The sequence below is a fragment of the Salmo salar genome, chromosome 16, assembly GCF_965601325.2.
Source record: "Salmo salar chromosome 16, fSalSal1, whole genome shotgun sequence".
Taxonomy (NCBI): Eukaryota; Metazoa; Chordata; class Actinopteri; order Salmoniformes; family Salmonidae; genus Salmo; species Salmo salar.
Window position 1 is genome coordinate 14,678,953 of NC_138306.1, and position 12,198 is coordinate 14,691,150.

The window sequence follows — 12,198 nt, forward strand, 5'->3', positions numbered from 1 at the left end:
CCAAATCTTGGATTCTCCCTCCTACATACTGCTGTGACATGCCCATAAACGTGACACCTTTAACACTGCAGTGGATTCAGCACAAAAGCTCTAACAGCATAACTCATGTATCCTAACATTACTTTATCAGGTAAATCCTCTGAATCAAGCTCAAAGAACAGACTGTGTCACCTCTGTTTCACCACGCTCAATTCAATTGCTCCACCTCCACACTTAACGCCACCCCAGTAATCACTTCTTTCAATGGTGCCCTGTACCTAAGCGCAAAGTAAGATACTTTCCCCAAGTTGCGTCACATGGTGTGCCTGCTCCCTCTGATCTGAAGAAACACAAACAAACATCACAAGTCCACTTCGGGTTACTTTCGCCGACTCAACAGCACCCACCATCTTTTCCACCTAACCTGAAACCACCCATGGATCAGACAAAAGGCCTGGTTCCACCCTCTTCAAAAATCTCACTCCCACTGGGCCAAACTTATCTTTATCATAACCATGTCCATCAATGCAAGGCTCAGGATCCAACACCAGTCTTACTCAACATACCCTCTCCCTTGTTATTGCTAGCTTCAACAGATTCAAACCTATCCTCTGACTCCCTCAGTCTTTTCAACCTTCTCTTTCTTTCCCTCTAATCCTCCTCCCTTAACCAATTATCAGATACCTTTTAAAAATATTGAAATATTTTTAGCCTCCTCGTGAGACATGCTAAGCCCTGTACTCCTTCCACTTCCCTTCCACACCATAGATGTGCATGGCATGCTTCCTCAGCAGAGAGGAAGAGGAAGAGAGAGGTCCAACTGGGTGGAAAATCTGTCTCCCTCCAGCAAGTGGCGTTTTTTTCCGGTCACCAAGTGAGGATTTTTTTATGGAGGTCAATGAGTGTAATGGCTTATTTGCTACGTGTGACTTCATTGATCGAATATAAGTTTCTTAATGCTTAAGTTGTTACGAGTGTACTGATATAAGTAGGACAGGTGACACAATGGCAACTTTATATTGGAGTTGTCTCAAGATAGCTATGCATATTCATGACATGGGGCTAGTAGCATAGCGCCACTGAATACAGGCGGTTGACGTCAACAACCCTCATCGAATATTCAACAAAATATTACAACAACGAGATGTATACACCAATCCAAATAAAGGATAGGCGGGAGCTAGACAGCCCGCGGCGCCTCCTTGTGGACAACGACTCCCATTGTTAGGGAGAGAGACATGTATCTTGTCAGTATGTCCATAATCTTTGGCACCAGAGAAGAGGCGAAGCGAGAGGGATAACTGGACCCAAAATCTGTTTACTTCAGCAGGTGGCAGTTTCACTTTCCAATCTGCGGCTTTGGCGTCACACTGCAAATAGTGAATTTAGACGAGGGGAAAAACGCACTACCCTCCCCTGTGCGCAATAAAAAACCACACAACCTTACCCAAAGCAAAAAAACGACTTTGACAACTCCGATATAAAGTGTTTTTTCTCAAAATTGCCGGGATGTCACGTGTCCTACTTATATCAGTACACTCATAACAACCTAAACATTAAGAAACTTCTATTGGATCAGTGACGCCACAAGTAGAAAATAAGCCATTCCATTTTTTGTTAACCAAATTCGACACTCATTGACCTCCATACAAAACTCCTCGCTTGGTGAGCGGGAGAAACAGTGACAGGATGTTCTAGTGCTCACCGCTCTAAGAGGCTTTTATTTACAATGTAAGAGGTGCAGGACGAATTGGCCAATAAACTTTGTACAGGAAAAAAAAAACAGGACTTTGACAAAGAAATGAACAAATCAAAGATATTCTCAGTGTAAACTATTCCAGCAACAACTCTTTGCCTATAACAAAACTCAGGTATGGCTCTACTCTAGCCAACCTGTTACCTGCCCAGCCTGCTCTTTTCCCAGGCAAAGGCCAACTGAGCACCTAAGTACTCTTTCCAGGAACTCCCTTCAGCTAGGAATGTTCCATCATGATTGCCCCAAAATACATTTCTACCATAAAAGCATCATTTCCCATGGACATACAGTGCATTAAGAAAGTATTCAGACCCCTTGACTTTTTCCACATTTTGTTACTTTACAGCCTTATTTGAAAATGTATTAAATCGTTTTTTTCCCTCATCAATCTACACGCAACACCCCATAATGACAAATCATAAATAAAAAATGAAATATTACATTTACATAACTATTCAGACCCTTTACTCAGTACTTTATTGGAACACCTTTTGCAGCAATTACAGCCTCGACTCTTCTTGGGTATGATGCTACAAGCTTGGCACAACTACAGTACCAGTCAAAAGTTTGAAAACACCTACTCATTCCAAGATTTTTCTTAATTTTTTGCTATTTTCTACATTGTAGAATAAAAGTGAAGACATCAACACTATGAAATTACACATATGGAATCATGTAGTAATCAGAAAAGTGTTAAACATATCAAAACATATTTTATATTTGAGATTCTTCAAAGTAGCCACCCTTTGCCTTGATGACAGCTTTGCACACTCTTGGCATTCTCTAATCCAGCTTCACCTGCAATGCTTTTCCAGCAGTCTTGAAGGAATTCCCACATAGGCTGAGCCCTCGTTGGCTGCTTTTCCTTCACTCTGCGGTCCAACTCATTGTGGAGGCCAGGTCATCTGATGCAGCACTCCATCACTCTCCTTCTTGGTCAAATAGCCCTTACACAGCCTGGAGGTATGTTGGGTTATTGTCCTGTTGAAAAACAAATGATAGTCCCACTAAGCCCAAATCAGATGGGATGGACCTATCACTGCAGAATGCTGTGGTAGCCATGCTGGTTAAGTGTGCCTTGAATTATAAATAAATCACAGACAGTGTCTTTGCAGCAAATTGACCATGAAGGCCTAATTCACGCAGTCTCCTCTGAACAGTTGATTTTGAGATGTGTATGTTACTTGAACTCTGTGAAGCATTTGTTTAGGCTGCAATTTCTGAGGCTGGTGACTCTAATGAACTTATCCTCTGCTGCAGAGGTAACTCTGGGTCTTTCTTTCCTGTGGTGGTTCTCATGAGAGCCAGTTTCATCATAGCGCTTGATGGTTTTTGCGACTGCACTTGAAGAAACTTTCAAAGTTCTTATAATTTTCCAGATTGACTGACCTTCATGTTTTAAAGTAATGATGGACTGTCATTTATTTTTGCTTACTTGAGCTGTTCTTGCCATAATATGGACTTGGTCTTTTACCAAATAGGGCTATCTTCTTTATACCACCCCTACTGCGCTAAGTACGCACTGCAGTACTTAGAGTAGCTGGTGGCCACACCAGATATTGACTGTTACTTTCTGTTAGTCACATTTCTGTTAGTCACATGTCAGTGGAACTTGTTCAGTTTATGTCTCAGTTGTTGAATCTTGCTATGTTAATACAAGTATTTACACATGTTAAGTTTGCTGAAAATAAACACAGTTGACAGTGAGAGGACTTTTCTTTTTTTGTTGTTGCTAAGTTTAGTGATCATACCACAGAGAGACATTCAAAGCTACATGCATTTTTCATATGAACCGACAAGAACAAATAGGAATAGCTGATAGGCAGCAGAGAGTCCAGGTGCATCATTGCACATGAAAGAACAGTGAAGACATGAGACACACAAAAATCTCCCTTATTGATCTTGTTAAGGACCATACAATTACCCTACCTAAACGAGCCTAAAATACCACAATGAAAGGAATAATTGCTTTATTGTTTTCAAGTGAGTACAACCCTTACGAAAAAAAGATTTCAGTCAGAGGGCAGTACAACTACAGTATCCTTATAACGATGTGCACTGAATGTCGGGAAGCAAGGTCAGGGAGCGAGTGTTTTAATAAATAAACACAACATAATACAAAATAAGAAACATGGACAACGCACAGACATGACACAGAAACAATGACGCCTTGGGAAGGAACCAAAGGGAGTGACATATATAGGGAAGCTAATCAGGGAAGTGATGGAGTCCAGGTGAGTGATGACACACAGGTGCGCGTAACGATGGTGACAGGTGTCATCGTGAGCTGTAACGGCTGTCGTAATGAAAGGACCAAGATGCAGCGTGGCACGTGTTCATGCTCTTTTATTTGGATCAAACAAACACTCAAACAAAAATAACAAAGGGAAAGCGCACAGTTCTGTCAGGTACAGAAAACTAAACAGAAACCAACTACCCACAAACACAGGTGGGAAAAGTCTGCCTAAGTATGATTCCTAATCAGAGACAACGATAGACAGCTGCCTCTGATTAGGAACCATACTCTGCCCAAAACAAAGAAATACAAAACATAGGTCAGGGTGTGGGGGTGGGCATTCTAACAAAATAGAGAAATAAACCGTGACTCTCAGGTCAGGGCGTGACATGAGCAGCCTGGTGACCTTGATGCCTGAGAGGGAGCACACGTGACAATCCTGCAAATACTGCGTCCAAAATAACAGTTTTTTTCTGTAGTTATTTTGTTGTATTTTGTAGTATACACCACAGTTACTCTGAAATTACTGCGTCCAAAATACCAGTCGACTGCAGTTACTGAACTTTTACTGCAGTTTCAAAACTGCAATATTTTTTTGAAAGGGAACATTCTCGGCTACAGTGAAAATGTAATTTAAATAACGATGCAAAAGTCTTGTGATTGGAATATTTCATTGGATTTGGATCAGTTGTGGGTCTACTCTCGACCAGTGCCGATTTTAGCATGTAAATCTTGGTGGGGCAAACTCAAATAAAATGTTTTTGATGCATGGCAGCAAAGCCACAACACAACACTAAACAATACATTAATTACACTACAACGGTGACAAACTTTGCCCACATACTGTTAGGACCTACATAAAGCTGTCCCAACAGCAGAACTTTCTTTTCAGCACCATGGAGTGAATTCAGCACCAATGAGCGAACTAGGACGGACGTAGTCAATATAACTACTTGTTCAGCACTTTTGAAATGTACAGCAACAAAACTCAGAACATGGGCCATTCTTACAGTATTCTCCCTGTACACCAAGTCAGAACCGTAGGATAAATAAAGGGGACGCATATAAGCAGACAATGAAAGCTCTTACAATATTCAATGATTACATTTCTCTAAAACAGGCTATAGGCTACATGTGCACCATCAAGTCAGAACAGTATGCTTAGTTATGAGGGGGAAAGTTATCAAATCATTATGGTGAGGCACATGGGCTATTAACAGCTTACTACACAACATACACTTAGTATTACTTTTTTAGCTACAGTATACATAACTCCCTGGCATATTACATAATTTATATGTAATTTATATTTACATTACTCACCTTGTTTTGCTATACTCACTTGAACTGGAAGGTGGCGCGGCTGTCCTTCTTGTGGACAAATTTTGTCATCGAAGTCAGGCATTCTCTGGATTTATGGTGCTTTCAAGACAACTGGGAACTCTGGAAAAAAAACAAGGCCGTATCATGACGTCAGTGATCTTCTATAAAGAGGCCCGAGTTCCCGACTTGGAATTACGAGTTGGATGACTGTTCAAATCGTATTTTCACAGGTCGGACCTTGTTTTTTTCAGAGTTCCCAGTTGTCTTGAACTCACTAAAATCGGAGATTTTCCAGTTCCGAGTTTTCAGTTGTTTTGAACGCAGCATTGGTCATGCTGGATTGACAGCATGGCCAATGTATTCAACATTTTCTGGCCCATGGTGTTGCATATGAATGTTTATCATTTTTAGCTTGGAAAATAGCCCCTAAAATAAAGACTTGGACCACACACCCAATCCACTGAATAGTAGGCTTTGCAACGCTTCACTGATTCCTTCCAAACCACTCATTGTTGAATTTGTGATTTACAACTTGTTGTGTAATGTTTATGTCCAATGCCCGATGAGCACAGATACCGATTTTATCTATAATTTCTCTTCATATGACAAGGATTGAAAAGGATTTGCCAGTAGATTGTTGACTTGATTCATGATGATTACTGCTTGTCTAGCTTGCCAACTAAGATTTTGAAAGTATAATGTTGACATGATCACTCCAATTAAAGCTATGGTAGATATAACGTGATGTGACATCATTTTATCTGTGGCCAATGACCTTGAGCCTTCTTGGAGGGAGTTGAATTTACGAGCTCTCCCCGTATATTTTGCGATGACGTAGTGGCCCCATGAGTGACAGAACACTGAGCCAATCATGGCGCAACTAGAGAACATTACCAACCCCTGCGCTCCATATTTCCCGCTGACTGCCCCTCCACCACAGAAAGCACTGAGCTAGGTAGAAACACCTGCATTTTGGAGCTGCTTTACGCAAGAAAGCAAAAAAGAGACCGTGTTTGTATGCAGATTTATTAACTTAAATATATATATTTTTTACATTGTTTGCAAACTGATATGTGACTCGTATTAATGCCCAAATCTTTTATTTTTTTATTTTTAGTTAAACAGGTGGGGTTCAACAGGTGCCCTGAATGACAGGTTGCCCCTGTGAAACACAAAGATAATCTCACTGCCAATAAACTGCTGATAGGTACTTATCACAGTGGGAGTTTGTTTGTTCTCTTGCTGTATAGAACAAAAGCTGTACCTGCTGCGTGCTGACAAGTGATGTGTATAAACCCTGGATGATTAATAGGGGGCGTTCTATTGAAGCCACCGCACAACCATCTTGGCACTCCTTCACTGTCCTAAAAAATATTTAATTGAAATTCTGTATTCATTCCTATGTAGGACTGCTCCTACAGAGGAGTGCCAATATGGCCAATTGGTGGCTTCAAAGTTTCTCGGCAGGTAGTCTAGTGGTTAGAGTGTTGGGCCAGTAACTGAAAGGTTGCTGGATCAAATACCCAAACTGACAAGGTAAATATCTGTGGTTCTGCCCCTGAACAAGGCAGAATTTGTTCTTAACTGACTTGCCTAGTTAAATAAAGGTTAAATACAAATTATATACATCTTTGCTGCAGACCGGTAGCGACGAACCTACGGATTCTGCTTGTAGAATGACAATGCTCATCATTGGCCAACAACTTCACTTTGAGCCAATCAGAGAACACGTGGGTGAGCCAAAAAAAAATATAAAAAAAATAAAATAAAAAGGGCATTGTCTCCATATATCTACGGATGAGCCAGTCACAGAGTTTCTAAACCCAGAGACGTAACATCGCGAGACTTTAGGAAACGCTAGCAGACCAGGCCGATGTTTGGTGTTTGAGAAATCAATGAGCAGGGTGAAATTATTCCTTCGCTGGTAATTTTCTCGAAATCGAAAGGCACAACCTAGATACGAAACAATGTGTTAAGTATTTGAACATGTTATTATTCCAACCTCGTGATAGTGACAAACGGACATGTTTTCATTTTCGTGAAAAACAACCATATCGAAGGAGTGCCTTTAATTTGACGGTCTGCACATGCGTAGTTTGGTGCGAGACGACCATTAGACGCAATGGCGTATTTCTCCGCATGAGTTTAGCTAGCCAAGTCGTCATGACATCACATACATCCGTGATCGGGTATTTCTATTGGAGGGGCAGTTTCTGTCTATATTCATACTGCTGTCTTTGAGCCAGTCACACGTGGGCTATGGGATGGCAGCAAGCTAAAAGCACAGAGGCAATGCACACAACACCAAGTACTTCCTCCAAACTAGCTAACTACGGTAACTAGTATTGACATTAGAATTACATCACAATGGATTAGCTAGTTTCCATGAAACAGCTTTCTGTGTTAGCTGCCGAGTTGAGATTATGAAGAGTGAATTAAATGTTTCTTCATCTTGCTAGGTAGTTATCTAACGTTAGCTGTGGCCATCTGGCTAGTATCAAGAAGGGTTTTCTTCAAAATAGCAACATTTACTCAGATAGCTTTGAATCTAGGCCATAAGCAATATGCATTGTCAAACAAAGCTACTTTTTTTTTTTTTTTACATTTTAACAAGGATGAGTGTCTGAGCTTTTACAGAATGCCCAAAAGTTTAATGACATTCGGAGATTGTCAAACCAAACCTTAAATACTGGGTAGACCTACAAGGTAGGGAGGGAGATGCATTTTCTGTCTGTCGAGATTGACATAGTCTATTTCTTGTGGTGTTGAAAACGCAAACCATGATATTGAAGTGCCTGAAGTCAGTATGCTTTGTTTATTGGTTGTTTGGTGCATTGGCACAAAAATCAAATAAATTGTTATTGGTTGCTTACACATATTTTGCAGATGTTATCGCGGGTGTAGTGAAATAGGGTGGCGCACAATTGGCCCAGCGTCATCCAGGTTAGGGGAAGGTTTGGCCGTGGTAGGCCGTCATTGTAAATACAAATTTGTTCTTGCCTAGTTAAATAAAAACATTAACATGTCCTGGAGGGCAGGCAGTGTGCCCCTAGTGATGCGTTGGGCTGACTGCACCACCCTCTGGAGAGCCCTGTGGTTGCGGACAGTGCAGTTGCCATACCATGCAATGATACAGCCCGACAAGATGCTTGCAATGGTGCATCTGTAGAAGTTGTAAGGGCCTTAGTGGCCAAGCAGAATTTCTTCAGCCTCCTGAGAATAAAGAGGCACTGTTGTGCCTTCTTCACCACACTGTCAGTGGCACGCCGAGGAACTTGAAGCTTTTCAACCTCAACACTGTGGCCCTGTCGATGTGGATGGGAGCATGCTCTCTTTGCTGTCTACTGAAGTCCACGATCAGCGCCATCATTTTGTTGACATTGAGGGAGGTTATTTTCCTGGCACCACTCCGCCAGGGCCCTCACAACCTCCCTGTAGGCTGTCTCGTTGTTGGTAATCAGGTCTACCATTGTTGTGTTGTCTGCAAACTTCATGATTGAGTTGGAGACGTGCGTGGCCATGCAGTCATGGGTGAACAGGCAGTACAGAAGGGGGTGAGGACACACCCTTGTGGGTCCCCTGTGTTGAGGATCAGCGTAGGGTAGGTGTTGTTGCCCACTTTCACCACCTGGGGTCAGCCCGTCAGGAAGTCCAGGACCCAGTTGTACAGGGCGGGGTGCAGACTCAGGGCCTCCGAGCTTAGTGATGAACGCTGAGCTGTAGTCGATGAACAGCATTCTTACATAGGTATTCCTCTTGTCCAGATGGGATAGGGCAGTGCGATGGCGATTGCATCATCCGTGGATCTGTTGGGACGGTACGCAAATTGTAGTGGGTCTAGGGTGTCGGGGAAGGTGATATGACCCGTAACTAGCCTTTCAAAGGACTTCATCATGATAGAAGTGCGTGCTACCGGGTGATAGTCATTTAGTTCAGTTACCGTTGCTTACTTGAGTACAGGAACAATGGTGAACTTTTTCAATCAAGTGGGAACAACATACTGGGTTAGGGAGAGATTGAATATGTCCGGAAACACTCCAGCAAGCTGGTTTGCACATGCTCTGAGGACACGCCTAGGGATGCCGTCTGGGCCAGCAGACTTATGAGGGTTAACACGCTGAAATGTCTTACGTCGCCCATGGAGAACGAAAGCTCACTGTCCTCGTGAGCCACGGTGGCCCGTGGCAGTGTTTTCCTTGAAGCGGGTGAAGAATGTGTTTAGCTTTTACAAGAGCAAGGTGTCGATGTCCATCACGTGGCTGGTTTTCCCTTTAGAAACTGTGATTGTCTGGAGTCCTTGCCACATTCGTCTCGTGTCTGAGCCGTTGAATTGTGACTCCACTTTGTCTCTGTACTTACGTTTTGCTTGTTTAATTGCCTTACGGAGGGCATAGCTGGACTGTTTGTACTCATCCATGTTCCCAGTCACCTTGCCGTGGTTAAATGCGGTGGTTTGCGCTTTCCAGGTTTTTTGGTTTGGATAAATTCTACTTGTTACAGTGGGAACAATATCCTCTATGCAATTCCTGATGAACTCAGTCACAGAGTCAATGTTATTCTCAGACGCAACCCGGGAATATCAAATTTTATTGGTCACATATACAGTTGGAGTCGGAAGTTTACATACACTTAGGTTGGAGTCATTAAAAATTGTTTTTCAACCACTCTACAAATTTCTTGTTAACAAACTATAGTTTTGGCAAGTCGGTTAGGACATCTACTTTGTGCATGACACAGGTCATTTTTCCAACAATTGTTTACTGACAGATTATTTCACTTATAATTCACTGTATCACAATTCCAGTGGGTCAGAAGTTTACATACACTGAGTTGACTGTGCCTTTAAACAGCTTGGAAAATTCCAGAAAATGATGTCATGGCTTTAGAATCTTCTGATAGGCCAATTGACATAATTTGAGTCAATTGGAGGTGTGGATGTATTACAAGGCCTAACCTCAAACTCAGTGCCTCTTTGCTTGACATCATGGGAAAATCAAAAGAAATCATCCAAGACCTCAGAAAAAAAAATGGTAGACCTCCACAAGTCTGGTTCATCCTTGGGAGCAATTTCCAAAAGCCTGAAGGTACCACGTTTATCTGTACAAACAATAGTACGCAAGTATAAACACCATGGGACCACGCAGCCGTCATACCGCTCAGGAAGGAGAGGCGTTCTGTCTCCTAGAGATGAGCGTACTTTGGTGCGAAAAGTGCAAATCAATCCCAGAACAACAGCAAAGGACCTTGTGAAGATGCTGGAGGAAACCGGTACAAAAGTATCTACATCCACAGTAAAACGAGTCCTATATCAACATAACCTGAAAGGCCGCTAAGCAAGGAAGAAGCCACTGCTCCAAAACCGCCATAAAAAAGCCAGACTACGGTTTGCAACTGCACATGGGGACAAAGATTGTACTTTTTGGAGAAATGTCCTCTGGTCTGATGAAACAAAAATAGAACTGTTTGGCCATAATGACCATCGTTATGTTTGGAGGAAAAAGGGGGAGGCTTGCAATCCGAAGAACACCATCCCAACCGTGAAGCACAGGGGTGGCAGCATCATGTGGGGGTGCTTTGCTGCAGGAGGGACTGGTGCACTTCACAAAATAGATGGCATCATGAGGCTGGAAAATTATGTGGATATATTGAAGCAACATCTCAAGACATCAGTTAGGAAGTTAAAGCGTGGTCGCAAATGGGTCTTCCAAATGGACAATGACCCCAAGCACAATGACCCCAAGGAGGCCTACAAACCTGACTCAGTTACACCAGCTAAGTCAGGAGGAATGGGCCAAAATTCACCCAACTTATTGTGGGAAGCTTCTTAAAATAAAGTGGTGATCCTAACTGACCTAAGCCAGGGAATGTTTACTAGGATTAAATGTCAGGAATTGTGAAAAACTGAGTTTAAATGTATTTGGCTAAGGTGTATGTAAACTTCTGACTTCAACTGTAGCTGTACCATGATATTTGCATTGCTACTAAGTAAACCTCCAATTGGTCCCCACTATTCCACCCACTAAAAGCCTTCCTCATCCCGAGTTGGGTTGTCATCCCAATGCCCGGCAGATCACCCCTGACTCCCCAGATCCCATAGCCCTGAAGAGACTGGGATCCATCCTACGAAAAGAGCACACAGTGCCACTCACAGAACAGAAGTAGATCAACCGCCAAATGCATTTACATCGCCCTCACCTCGATTTTTATTATATATAGCCATAAAAAAAAATAGATATATTTTTTTAAATCCTGTTTCTTATTTTCCATAATTAGCTAATCATATTTGTAGTAACATAGGCAATTTATGCAAAGGATTTTACCTCTCACCAGTCTCGCCATGACCAAAATTACATTATTGCAAGCAATTATTATATTAGCAAACAATTGTTGTAAATCCTCCTATATTGTCCCTAACATCTTTTACTCCCTCGCAACAGTTGTGGGATACACACATACACCCACACACTCAAACCCTTTTCCCCGCACAACCATAGGCTCAAATTCAACAGTTGCACCATCTCAGAGCCCAACACAAGAAAGGTCTTGATTTACAAACGCATATACAGTTGCAGCTGTATGAGAAGGCCTGCAAAACTGTGCAAAAAAAAGGGCCAGATTTTATTAACCATTGTCACGTCCTAGATGATGGAGGTCAGATGTACCCCTTTCCCCTGAAACACCCACATGGTCCCCCGTATTGACCATAATCCCAAGCATCTCCATGCAGTCAGACTTTTGATTTTGTGCCACCAGGGCCACAATAATATGTAAACATTATTAAAGTGGCATTGTTTGGAGTGACTAGTGGTCCATTTATTAAAGTGGCCAATGATTGAGTCTCAATGTAGGCAGCTGCCTCTCTGAGTTAGTGATTGCTGTTTAGCAGTCTGATGGCCTTGAGATA